Source organism: Pinus tabuliformis, chromosome 9 (assembly GCF_031772625.1).
Source record: "Pinus tabuliformis cultivar Carrire ecotype Pingquan chromosome 9, CPIR1, whole genome shotgun sequence".
In the NCBI taxonomy this organism is placed as follows: Eukaryota; Viridiplantae; Streptophyta; class Pinopsida; order Pinales; family Pinaceae; genus Pinus; species Pinus tabuliformis.
The window spans coordinates 1475027653-1475039552 of record NC_142307.1 but is presented as its reverse complement, the minus strand read 5'-3'; the positions used below and the strand labels follow the sequence as shown (position 1 = coordinate 1475039552).

General features: G+C 37.7%; 1 pseudogene; it reads right to left on the bottom strand.

Annotated features, from left to right (window-relative positions):
* Positions 1-579: 579 nt before the first annotated feature.
* LOC149154189 (aquaporin TIP1-2-like) lies at positions 580-5704 on the bottom strand (annotated as a pseudogene).
* Positions 5705-11900: the final 6196 nt, after the last annotated feature.

Here is an 11900-nt window from a genome sequence, read left to right as displayed (position 1 = left end):
ATGAGAAGAATGCTTTAGCAGTTGTTGTCCATGGTTTTAGCGGACTGCGAAAGAGTACCCTTGATAATGCTTTGTGCGAAAACTGTATGAGACCATAGAAGGTTTCTAAGTACTGTACGATTAATTATTTGATGCCATAGAATCAAGTCCAAATGTAATAAATTTGCAAACACGAATGATGAAAGATTCGAGCAGGGGGACAATACAAGAACCGAGGCTATTCCAGATCTCAAAAAATTTAAAGGACAACGAGAAATTAGCCTTCAATTTTACCCTTCCAGTTATTTTAGTCTTCAATCCCAGTAGTGATATGTACAGTAGCGCTCTGACATTGACGTACACTAGTGCGTCCGAAATGTTATTTATCATCCATCCACCGACTTTTTAGAGGAGTAGAATCCACAAAATTCATTCAATTATTTGGTATTAACATTTTTGAATATGAATGGTCAGGCAAGAAGATTAAAAACTTCAGCTCGTCGATCCGTATCAGGATATCGACAAGGAAGACGATTTTTTTGAAGCTATAGAAAAACGTAGAAAATTTAGAAATTTTAATTATCATCACAACTTCAATCTTTAATCGTTGTTGAGATCCCGCATGTTAATTTCCCAGTCATACGACTGGGAATCAACAGAGAAGAGTACGTCAAAAATCTCCAGGATGCCCACATTTACACATGCAATAGCTGAATGATGCGTACGAAGAAGGTTTCGAGGGAATATTCTTTAACACCGCATTTAAGTTTTGTCTTTATGATCGCCATTTTGAAAAGAGGATTTTTACAGAGTTTGACAAGCATCAAAGGATTTTCTGATGCAAAGATCGACAAAATATGCGAAGCTGCGGAAAAGCTTGTGGTAAAAAAATCTATAGAGCTCGTTTTTTTATTATATGTTAACAGTAAAATCATAATCTATCATTTAAATCGTAAAATGTTTCTCTTTCTATCATTTAAATCGTAAAATGTTTCGCTTATCTTGTTCGATCAACAGGTGGCCTACATTTATATCGACAATGTTTCGCGATGAACACGGAGATGCACTCAAACAACTTCTCCCAAAGAATATGAGGAATGCAAGAAAATTGAGGTTGCTTCACTACACAAGATACAACAGCCACAGACAGCATAACCAGTGTAAAACGAGACAGCATAACCAGTGTAAAACGAGAATTCTGCCCAAGTACAACCGCCACAAACAGAATAACCATTGTAAAACGAGAATTCTACAGAGTTGTACCTTTGCAAAAGACACCTGTAATGCATGCAGAGATGTCACATACAAAGTAGAAATAAATCACCGAGTTTTTACGCCGTGCGCAATTTTACCATTTGTATAACTCTTTGGCCCACTACCCAACAACTTGTCTATCATGCGATGGCCCAATCTGCAAGATGGACGACACAAAGAGCAGACGCTTTGATGATGGCCCAATCTGCAAGATGGACGACACAAAGAACAGACGCTTTGATATTAGGATGTAATGCATGTAACCCCAATATCAAATGAGAAACTTATTGTCACGAGGTGAGGCGGCTCCAACGGAACCATGAGCCACTCAGAGAAGTCCGGCGAGGCCTCCAACGGAACCATGAGCCACTCCGAGAGAACCCCACAAGGCCTCCACTAATGAGGGGACCGACCCAGTAGATCCAGTGGTACCGCCATTTCCGGCTAACAAGAGTAGGCTCGAAGGCCCACGCAGGATTCAAGGCAGCCCCGCCTAAGGCACCGCCGGCCAGAATATTCACACCCAAAATAAAACCGACCCCGAGGGGCGCTATGGTTCCCCTACTCCCCATTTTCACATCGATGGCTGTGGCGTACTGGGTGTAAACCAACTCCAACGTGATCACGATCTCCGGCATGACAACCTTCTAGGAGCCCATGTCGGACGAGACCACTAAAGGCGACGTGGACTGCAGCGAAATAAACATATGCACAATGAATATATATATATATATATATACATAAAGTGGGGTTGTTTCTTGGTTTACCGGGCCATTAGTGGCGGACTTGAGCCGGGCCATTGGTGGGGGACTTGAGTCAGAGAGAGGCAATGACAGCGCGTACAAGCTGCATGATCCAGTACAAAATGGCCCTTAGAATTGATATGCGATGACCCATCATAGCGCCGAAGTTCACCGCCGGGTTGACATGGCCGCCAAAAATGTTGATATCGACAGCCACAGCTATGAACAAGTCAAGCGCATGCGGGAGAGCCATTGCCACCAGACTGGCTAGGGTGGTGGCATCACAGCCGGTGAGCTTCGCTGGAAAATCAAGAAACGACGAACCGTGTTATGATCATAAATGGAACAAGCTTACGAAAATGGAAGCTTTGGGCTTTAGGGTTTCAAGTGTGGAGTTTCGTACCTTAAGCCATGAGGTATGCTTCGTTGGCGAAGACGAATATGAACGTGGAGAAGAACTTGGCTATAATAAAAGTTAGCTATGAAAAATGGATTGGACTCCAGTGATGGCTGGCCTTTGGGATGGAATTACCTGAGGCAATTTTACAGGTATGGTTATTATTGTTATTCAAATTGTACATAAACTAAATTTATGAATAGTTCATGGTGGATGAAGTCTTGCCTCCTGAGCCGTTTTGTCTTTTGAGCTTTCTCTTCTTGTTCAATATCATTAATATCTTTTGGGATAAAGAGACGCAGTGAAAGCATAAAAATGACACAGTTAAAGCACAAAAAATGGATGCATTTAAAGCACAGGAAATTAAAGAACCACAAAAATTAGCAGTTAAAAGCACAGAAAATAGATGCATTTAAAGCACAGGAAATTAAAGAACCAAATTGATGCATTTTCTGTTGAGATTTTGAGTAAGGTTGCGGTAAATTCACCTTGAAATTGTTGTGCTAAATTTAAACTTGAACAAGTTTTGTGTCATCGTGTTGTCTGTCAGTCATAATTAACATAATTAACAGGTTTTCCATCATCGTATGCAGTTAGAGGAATAGCGTATCAGTCACAATTAACAAGTTTTCCCCAAATTGATGCATTTTCTGTTGAGTTTTTGAGTAAGGTTGCGGTAAATTCACCTTGAAATTGATGTGCTAAATTTACACTTGAACAGGTTTTGTGTCATCGTGTTGTCTGTCGGTCATAATGAACAGGTTTTCCATCATCGTATGCAGTTAGAGGAATAGCATATCGGTCACAATTAACAAGTTTCCCATCCTCGTATCCAGGGAGAGGAATAACATAAAATAAGAAGTTGAGAAATAGAAGAATTTCCAGAATCTCTGAAAGGCACCAAGCTACATGCAAAACAATTCTTATGCTAGCAAGTGTCAGACATGTGGCATCAATAACCCTGTGGGTTGGCAATCGTTTTAGATATGCTGTAGCATGGGATATCATATGTATGCATTGCAGGGAGAGAACAAAACATGAAATGTTTTCCAAGTAATGCTAAATAGAAATTAGCATTAAAGTAGCCATGAACTGAAGTTTAAAAATTATTATCCTAACTTCTATAAAAATATAAGGTTTTCTTCGCAATAAGAGGTCGAATCTGAAACATTGGGGAAAATTTTCCTTGATCAGATATTTATGTTAAAACATTACATAAAACATTCAATAATGTGGTTAGTCAAACCATATTAATATTGGGTAAATGCCTATCGATATCCATAGTCCCAACTCTTATGCTAGAAAGTGTCAGACATGTGGCATCAATAATGTTGTGGCCTGGTGATGTGGGTTGGCAATTCCTTCAGATACGTTGTAGCTTGGGATATCATATGTATGCATGGTAGGGAGAGAAAAAAACGTTAAATGTTTTTCAAGTAATGCTAAATAGAAATTAGAATTAAAAGTAGCAATGAATTGAAGTTTAAAAATTACTATCCTAACTTCCATATAAAAATATGTGGACTAAAAATATGCGGATTAAGTAAAATTTTGCTTGATCAGATATTTATGTGAAAACATTACATAAAAAAACTCAATAATATGGTTAGTCAATCCATATTAATGTTGTGTCAATGCCCATCGATCACCATAGTCCGCCGAAGGCAGGGACTAATAAGAATTATGCTTTTATTCTCTGCTACAAATATGTTGAACCAAAGGAAATAGTATTTTGCAAATATGCCCAACCTTATGTTTCAAATTCTACTGCTTTGAAAATTGTATGACGATGGTGGTTTTTTTTATTTCGGAAGAAGCTCGCAAGTCGATACTCCTTGTTAGTCCTTACCTTCGGCATAGCAGGGACTATATCGTTCAATATGGCGTTGACTCGCTATTAATTCTTGCGTTGATCGTCAATTTGTACGGGTTAATTACTCTTTAACCAAAGTTTATGCTAGGCACTTTCTCTGCAAGAAAATTTTAACCAAAGTTTTCAATTTACCCTCTTATTGCCCACATCACTTGCCCCAATGTTATTTTAGTGTGCGCAACTTAATTTATCCTAAGTTTTCTCAAAACAAAGTTATTCTAGTGCCTGTTCTCCGTGCCTTACATGCAGCACCCTGCATGCTGCAAGTGCCAGATGTTTGATGGCTGTGCAGAGGCATCCACGTTTGTCCAGAAATCCTTCCTCTAGAGGAGAGGAGCAGGGGAGAGAGTGAGTTTCAGTTTCGAGCTAGTTTGAGGAGCAGAGCAGAGAGTGTCAGGAGCAAAGCATCCTTCCTTGGGCTGTAAGGTGATAGTTGTTGCTCGTTCTTTTCTCTCCTACATGACAGTAGACACTGTGCTGTGACATCAAAGTGAGTTCATCAAGATAAGCTACACAACCTGTTGATGCTTCATGTTTCACTGCTGCCCCTGCAATCAAAAGGGGCCATCGCTTCGGTTCATAAACAAATTTTCTGAAGGAAAGGTCATCGTAGGGACGGTAACTCTCTTAAGAACAATTTATGTTAATTTAGCTGAAATCCCATTAGAGCTTGCTTTGAATTCTCTCTTTAGATATTTATACTTAGAAAAAAGGGCCTCTTCACCTCACTGTAAGACTGTAACAAACATTCAGATTCATGACTTGAAGGAAGAAACATTCATAAACATTCAGATTCATGACTTGAAGGAGGAGATGCAAGAAATATTCAGATTGCATAGACACATTCAGAAATAAAGCACAAGCTTACATGCTAGCGTTTTCCTTTTTTATGCAGTTAGCAGAAGTGTGAGCTAAGGTTGGTTTGTACCCCACTTGATCTTGTGCCATATAGGCGCTGAACCCCAAGAAGCTGCTCCACCATGTCTAGCTTGCTGAACCCCGGGAAGCCGCTCCACCATGTCTAGCGCTTGGAATAGCAGGCTTTAAATGCTAGACTTGCTTGGAATAACAGGATTTAAATGATGGACTTCGTCTAGTGCTTGGAATAACAGGATTTAAACGAACCTATTTTAGTTAGTCCTGGTTACGTGCATTATAACTACTAAACAAACCTGTTGTGTTGTCCATAAACCTACACCAAATACATTTCTCTGCGAGTTTTCCCTCAGAATGTAAGATCCAGGATAGTTTTGTGCGCGATGGGCTGAGTCCTGTGCTGAATAACAAAAGTGAGAATATTCTGTGGAGCGACAACAGGAAGAGTCCGGTCATGAGGGCGGTCTCTCTCAGTGTCAATGTCTCAAAGGAGAATGGTTTGATTGCCTGCAAGTGCTCTTTGCCTTCACTAAAGAGGAAACGCCTGCAGAAGATGGATATTCCGCCCCAGTTTCCCGGCATAAGTTCGTTGTTCTCAGCAGTAGAGTAGGCAACAAAGGTCAATGTGCAGGGTCTTCATTATGTGGTTTCAAGCAAAAAGGGTCGGCGAGAATTGATGGAGGACACCCACAAAGCCATTCTTAATGTTCATGGTGATTCCAAACAGGCCTTTTTTGGTGTCTTCAACGGTCATAGTGGTCAGAAAGCTTCAGATTTCGCTGCCGAAAATATTAGGCACAATATTGTGGATGTTATGCTGGGCATGAAAGACGAAACAAAGAACCTTCTCGAAGACAAGTTGTCCATCTTGCAGTTTGAGCTATTGCATGCGAGACAAGTTGTAGGGTAGTGGGCCCAAAGAGTTAGACAAATGGTAAATTTGTGGGCCCACAGCGTAAAACGTAGTGATTTATTACTACTTTGTATGTGACATCTTAGCATGCACTCCAAGTGTCCTTTGCAAAGGTACATCTCTACATCCATTATAGGTTTTTCATAGGCTCCAGAAGATGTTCTTAGTCCAGAAGATGTTCTTAGTTTTATAGAAGGCATTCAAAATGCTCCCTTCAAAGATATTTTCTTATCAAACGTTCAGTTCTGTTTTAACTCAGAGCCTTGCTGCAATTGTTCCTTCGTGAAAGAATTGTCAGTGGTGGATGCATATTTCTGCCATGACCCTATGAATTCAAACATAGCATTAAATAGCCCATATGGGATTTTTCCTGATATGTTGAGTTCCTGATTGAATTGCTCTGACATCTGCAAACATTATTTCCACAACAGGCTATGGCCACCTAGCTTCTTCATTCTGTTTTGAGCTTTCACGATTTCTGCTTTTCTAATTAATTTGGAATCTGGATAATGCTCACTTTTTGTTGATCTGCCTAATTCATATGTTATTTATAAACTGCACTAGAATTTTCTATGTAAGTAGTTATTTGCATCCATGAGCACACCATTTTAAGAACTGCACTAGAATTTTCTAAGTAGTTATTTGCATCCATAAGCCTACTTAGCTACAAGCAAAACAACCCCTGTCAGCTTGTCTATTGAAAGAGAAAAAGGTTAGCTACATATGGGGGAATAGTACTTACAAGGTGGGCTTCGAGCATATTATAGAATAAAAAAGCATTTACATGAGGGCAAGTTGCTGAATATATTGCAGGCTGATAGAAATATATTTTGTTGTTATGCAGGACTACATTGTAACTGTGTACTGCCTTTGGGTCTTCATGTTGCCACTGTTCAACACACCCCTCAAACTCAGTTGGATGAAGGGGAAAAGAAACAACTAAGGAGCTCATTTAGTTGGTTCTCAGATTCTTTTTCTATGATGAGGACAAGACAAAGGCCTATTTCAGTTCCATCTGTGTGTATTGACTCATCCATGAAAGGAGGGGTGCTTCCTTGGGGTATGAAAGGTGAAAACATGGTGAAGTAAAGGTAGGGGAGCCTGTGATGAATTTTCTTTGTATTTGGGCTTGAGCAGATTGGTCAACCTAGTGTATAAGCGTTCAAGAGGAAGTTAACATTTTCATTGCAGAAGAATGCAATTCTTGTTAATTAATTGGTCAAGGGAATTGAAGTTCCTGATTCATGACAACTTGCGGCAAGAGGTATCAGGACACCTGAAATGTCCTAGTTAATTGTGGGCTTGAATAACTGTTTCATCTTTTCCCTCAAGTTTTTCAATGCCAGGGAAATCTGTGAAGTAACTAGTTACTTTTCATTTTCATAATATAGTTGCCTGATTTCAGTAAGAAATTGATCTCACTTTGGGATTCAGATTCTCTGTCCCTGTTGATCTCAGAATCTTCAAGACACTTAGAGCTGATGGGATATATAGGGTGCCTAATATTGTATATGCTTGTAAATGTTGCTATTTTACAAAATACTTCTCAAAATTTTCTTTTTAACCATTTTCCTCCTGATTCCAGTTGTAAATTCTCATTTAGGTAATTTTCAATTTAAAATTGAAATGTTTTTAGATAGCTGCGTATCTAAATTTACAAGGGCTTCTGTGCATAAATTAATCTCTTTTCTTGTTTAGAGCAAACCAATTTTCTGATACATCAGATTGTAAGATAAGATTTTCAACTTCTTCAAGAATCTCACTGGCTAATTTAAACTTTCCAAAACAAAAAAATTGTTGGTTTGTCAAATGTATTGATACAATTGTCCTTGACAGGGTTTTATACAGTACTGAAAACTTGAAGTTCTTAAAAATATATGCTGGTTCAAAGTAGCCTTTAATTGGTTGTAATGTGTTTTTTGCATCTTTTAGAATTACTCTTGACCTGAAGTATGGTCTTGGCGGTAAAGCTTTCTACAAGAAAACCAATGCGGGAGCGTATTCTCTTATCTAAAGATGCCTGACCATGCGAGAGATTAGGGGTCCATTGATATGGTGTTTGCCATTGTATTGCACCCATTCCCGGCATCCGCTTAGATGCTTTCAACAGTTCTTCCATACCAACTTGGCTGCCCAGCACTGCTCACCTTTTGCCTTACCTTTTTTCCAGGAGCCTATAGGCCTTACCTTTATATATGGCTCAGAAGTTTAAAGCCTGTTATTTCTCTAGCAGGTTTGGCCTTATATGACGGCTATCCACTTTCTCCCTCAGTTGTTTTGTCTCATCTTCATCACTTACAAGGTCCCTCTACTCCACTATGAACCCTACGCCCTGCTTTCCCATAAAACTTGCTCATAACCAAGCCCCTTTGTACCCCTATTTATCATTGGACACCTCTACCAAGTCACCCTTGTTCAACTTCATTTTTTCTTCCTCACTAAACACTACAAAATCTAGCTATGCTCACACTCATACAAATTCCTCCCCTAATTCTTCACCTGACCAGCTTCCAAACTCAGGCCTCATGAAACACTAGCCATCTACTCCTCCATGCATATGTTATTCAACCCATCGATCCTTCAGTTGAAAGAGTCAATATATCAACCTGGGAATTATGCCATGATTGCTATAATTCATGGAGGAGGAAGGAAAAGTCTTGTCGATCCCGAGACTGCAATGTGTAACATTTATTGTAGCGTTAGGGCGCGTGGTGCATCTCGAATTCACAGAAAACAAATGGGTTGAAGCATCAAAGGTATGCACGGTACTTAGCTACTTTCACTTCCCTGTAATAGTTATTGTTTTTCTTAATGAATGGTAGGATTTTTTTCCTGGTCGTGGTCCTCAAATGGATAAAGTTCTTTTAAGTTTGGTTTTTTCCCATTGTTTTGTAACTATTCCGGAGTGCTTACATCTCATTTCTTTCATGGCTCAAGGTTACCCTGTTCATATGTCTAATGATATTGTTAAATTTGTTTTGAACACATTAGACCTTGTTCCACGCTGACATACTTTTAGGTTTGTTGTTGGGCTTTTAAGTTAACTATAGCGTTTTGGGCCCCTTGTCAATCAGGACGCTGAGGTTCAGATGGTTGCATTATGAAGAAGATGAGTAAAACAGGGAAAGATTCATAAATATGAAACTCAGTCCTTACTCAATATGAACACAGTGTAAACTACAAGCATACTCATCCATTTACTGGGCAACCTTGATATCAAATCATTAGATGTTAGTTTCTACCACAACAAAGATATCAAATATCTATAAGAATTTTGAACTCGTGGCTCAAAAATGTGTAGCTTAATAATTCATACTGGGCAACCTTGATATCAAATCATCAGATGTTAGTTTCTACCACAACAAAGATATCAAATATCTATAAGAATTTTGAACTCGTGGCTCAAAAATGTGTAGCTTAATAATTCAGAATACACAATTGCAGAAGCCTCAGACCTGTTAGTAGTCTCTTATAGGCAGGGACTGTCGCTACGCAGTTGCCTTTGTTTAAAATAGTGTGCAAGCTCACGATATGTATCATATTGAATACAAAGAAAAAACTATTAGTATATTTTGGTAAGTTTGATTGTGCAATTTCAATGCCTTTCAAGGAATTTTAAAGATTGTTATGGAGAGTGTGAAGGTGGTAAAGATTGTTATGGAAAGTGTGGAGGTGGTTTTCATTGTGCGAAGTGTGGAGTTATAGAGGCTTTTATAGAGTTAAGATTTTCCAGTGAACTTTACCATTGCTTGCACTTCTGCATTTTTCATAATGAATTATTCCTTCTCATATTTGTTTAGCACCTTGGTATGCCACCACCCCCAACTCTGGCTTAGGAAGGGACTTATAATCCTATCATTTTTGGCTTCACTGGGAAGAGTAGTATCAGTGTAATATATGATAGTGTTAGTGTGAGAGTCAGAGCACTCATTGATGGAATGACCACTCACAAAATTAACATTTTTTTTAAATGTTTTTTCAAGCACTAAAATTACGGAAAGTAAATCACAATCCACTAGGGGAATTATGTCACATCAAGACATGCTCAACCAATGGAAAATTAGAATTAATAAGATTTCCAAAAATTAAAAATTATTTTTGAATTTATAGAAAAATAGAGATATTCAACATTTTCTCGAAACTTTAGTTAAAATTTCTATAACAACTGCAAACTAATTAAAATTCAATAAACTTCGACTTCCAAGTAAATGCTATAGTCTCTCCTAAGGTAGAGACTATTAAATTAGTGCATCCCATTGTAAGAGTGAATTAAATTTGAATGTTTTTTAAAGTGAGTTCACTTAACATTTTTGTGTGCACAAGTTATGTTCTTGGATTCATTTAAGTATTCATTTTGCATTTCAAGAAATCAACATGAAATACAAATTATTTGTTATAATTAACAATTCTAATAAATGATGAGGAATGTATGAAGGTTCAAGATGGAGATTGAACAAGATGAGAGAAAACGACAAAAGAAACCAAAGAGAAACTTGTGAAGAAGTAACGCAAAAGTGACACATAGTAAGAGATGGGGATAGGAAGGGTTTGTAATTTTTTGGGAATCTAGTAAATCAATTTTAAATGTTTGTTGTATTTGATATGTATTATAAGGTGGCGCATGATCAGTTGTACCAAAGTTTCTTGTTTAATGTTGTAAAAGTATATTAATACAAAATTATTTCTCTAGGTGTTTTGTAAGCCATGTCTATATAGATTAGTGTGCTAACACATATAATCATGTAACATTCATATGTCTTATGTATAAAGTGGACATGATATCAAGTTGTGGAATGAAACAATTGGATAGGTATGACGGTAGAAAGTGGACTTGTATCTAATCTTGATGTGGAATCAAAGAAATTGAGTATTCAATTAATGGGGGAAATGTGAGATGAAATCATCTCAAAATATGAGGGACCAAGTTAGAGAGAGTTTAAGGCTTTGATGAACCATGTAGGTGAAAAGGGGTCCTAGAGAGCTAAGAAGTATAGTAGATGACATTCATCTATTTCAGTAGATGGATTTCATTTTATATGTATATCAATGATAAAAAAGATTTAGGATGAAGAAGAAAGATTCTATCTATATGTATATGAGAATGAATAAGAAAGGCCATAATGAAGAAAGAATATATGAAGACACAAATGTGATCATTGATGTATCATAAAAAAATAATTGTTGATAGTGCACGTGGAAGAATTATGACAACAATGATATTGGTTATGAAAGCAATGGGACTCAAATGATGTCGATAATGAATGTAAAAATTGTATAAAGTGTTTTCAAATGGTGTCAAGATTATATTGTTATAATGTGATCCAAACGTTGTATCATGTTGACTTCTTGTAGTGGTTTTAGAGAATGTTTGAGAATGTACCTAATATCTCTATCAACGGAGTTTTCTATAGTATGCACTTTATTCAATGGTGATTTAAGCCTAATGAGGAAATGTGTACCCCCATGTACTTTGTGGTAATATAAAAACCACATTGTAGTACAAGTTTACAGTAAGTTAGAAACCAAATTACAAAGGGAAGTTTGTGGTGAACAAGAAATCAATTGGTGTGATTGTCCTTTAGTTCACAAAGGATCATGTGTTGCAGAGGACAACATAATGGTGAAGACCTTAGGTGATTGAGATTAACACAAGTAGTTGTTAAGGGGGAGTGTTATAGTATATAAATCCAATTTTCCTAGGCTTTATCATTAGTTTCAATGGAGATTGTTCCTAGTATATAGGACATTGTGAGAACCAGATGGCATTGGGGATTATTGTCAACTAGTTACAAGATTGGTGTGACATTGAGAGATTTTCTCAACTATTTGATTGGGTGATCAAGATAGTTTCTATATCATTATATA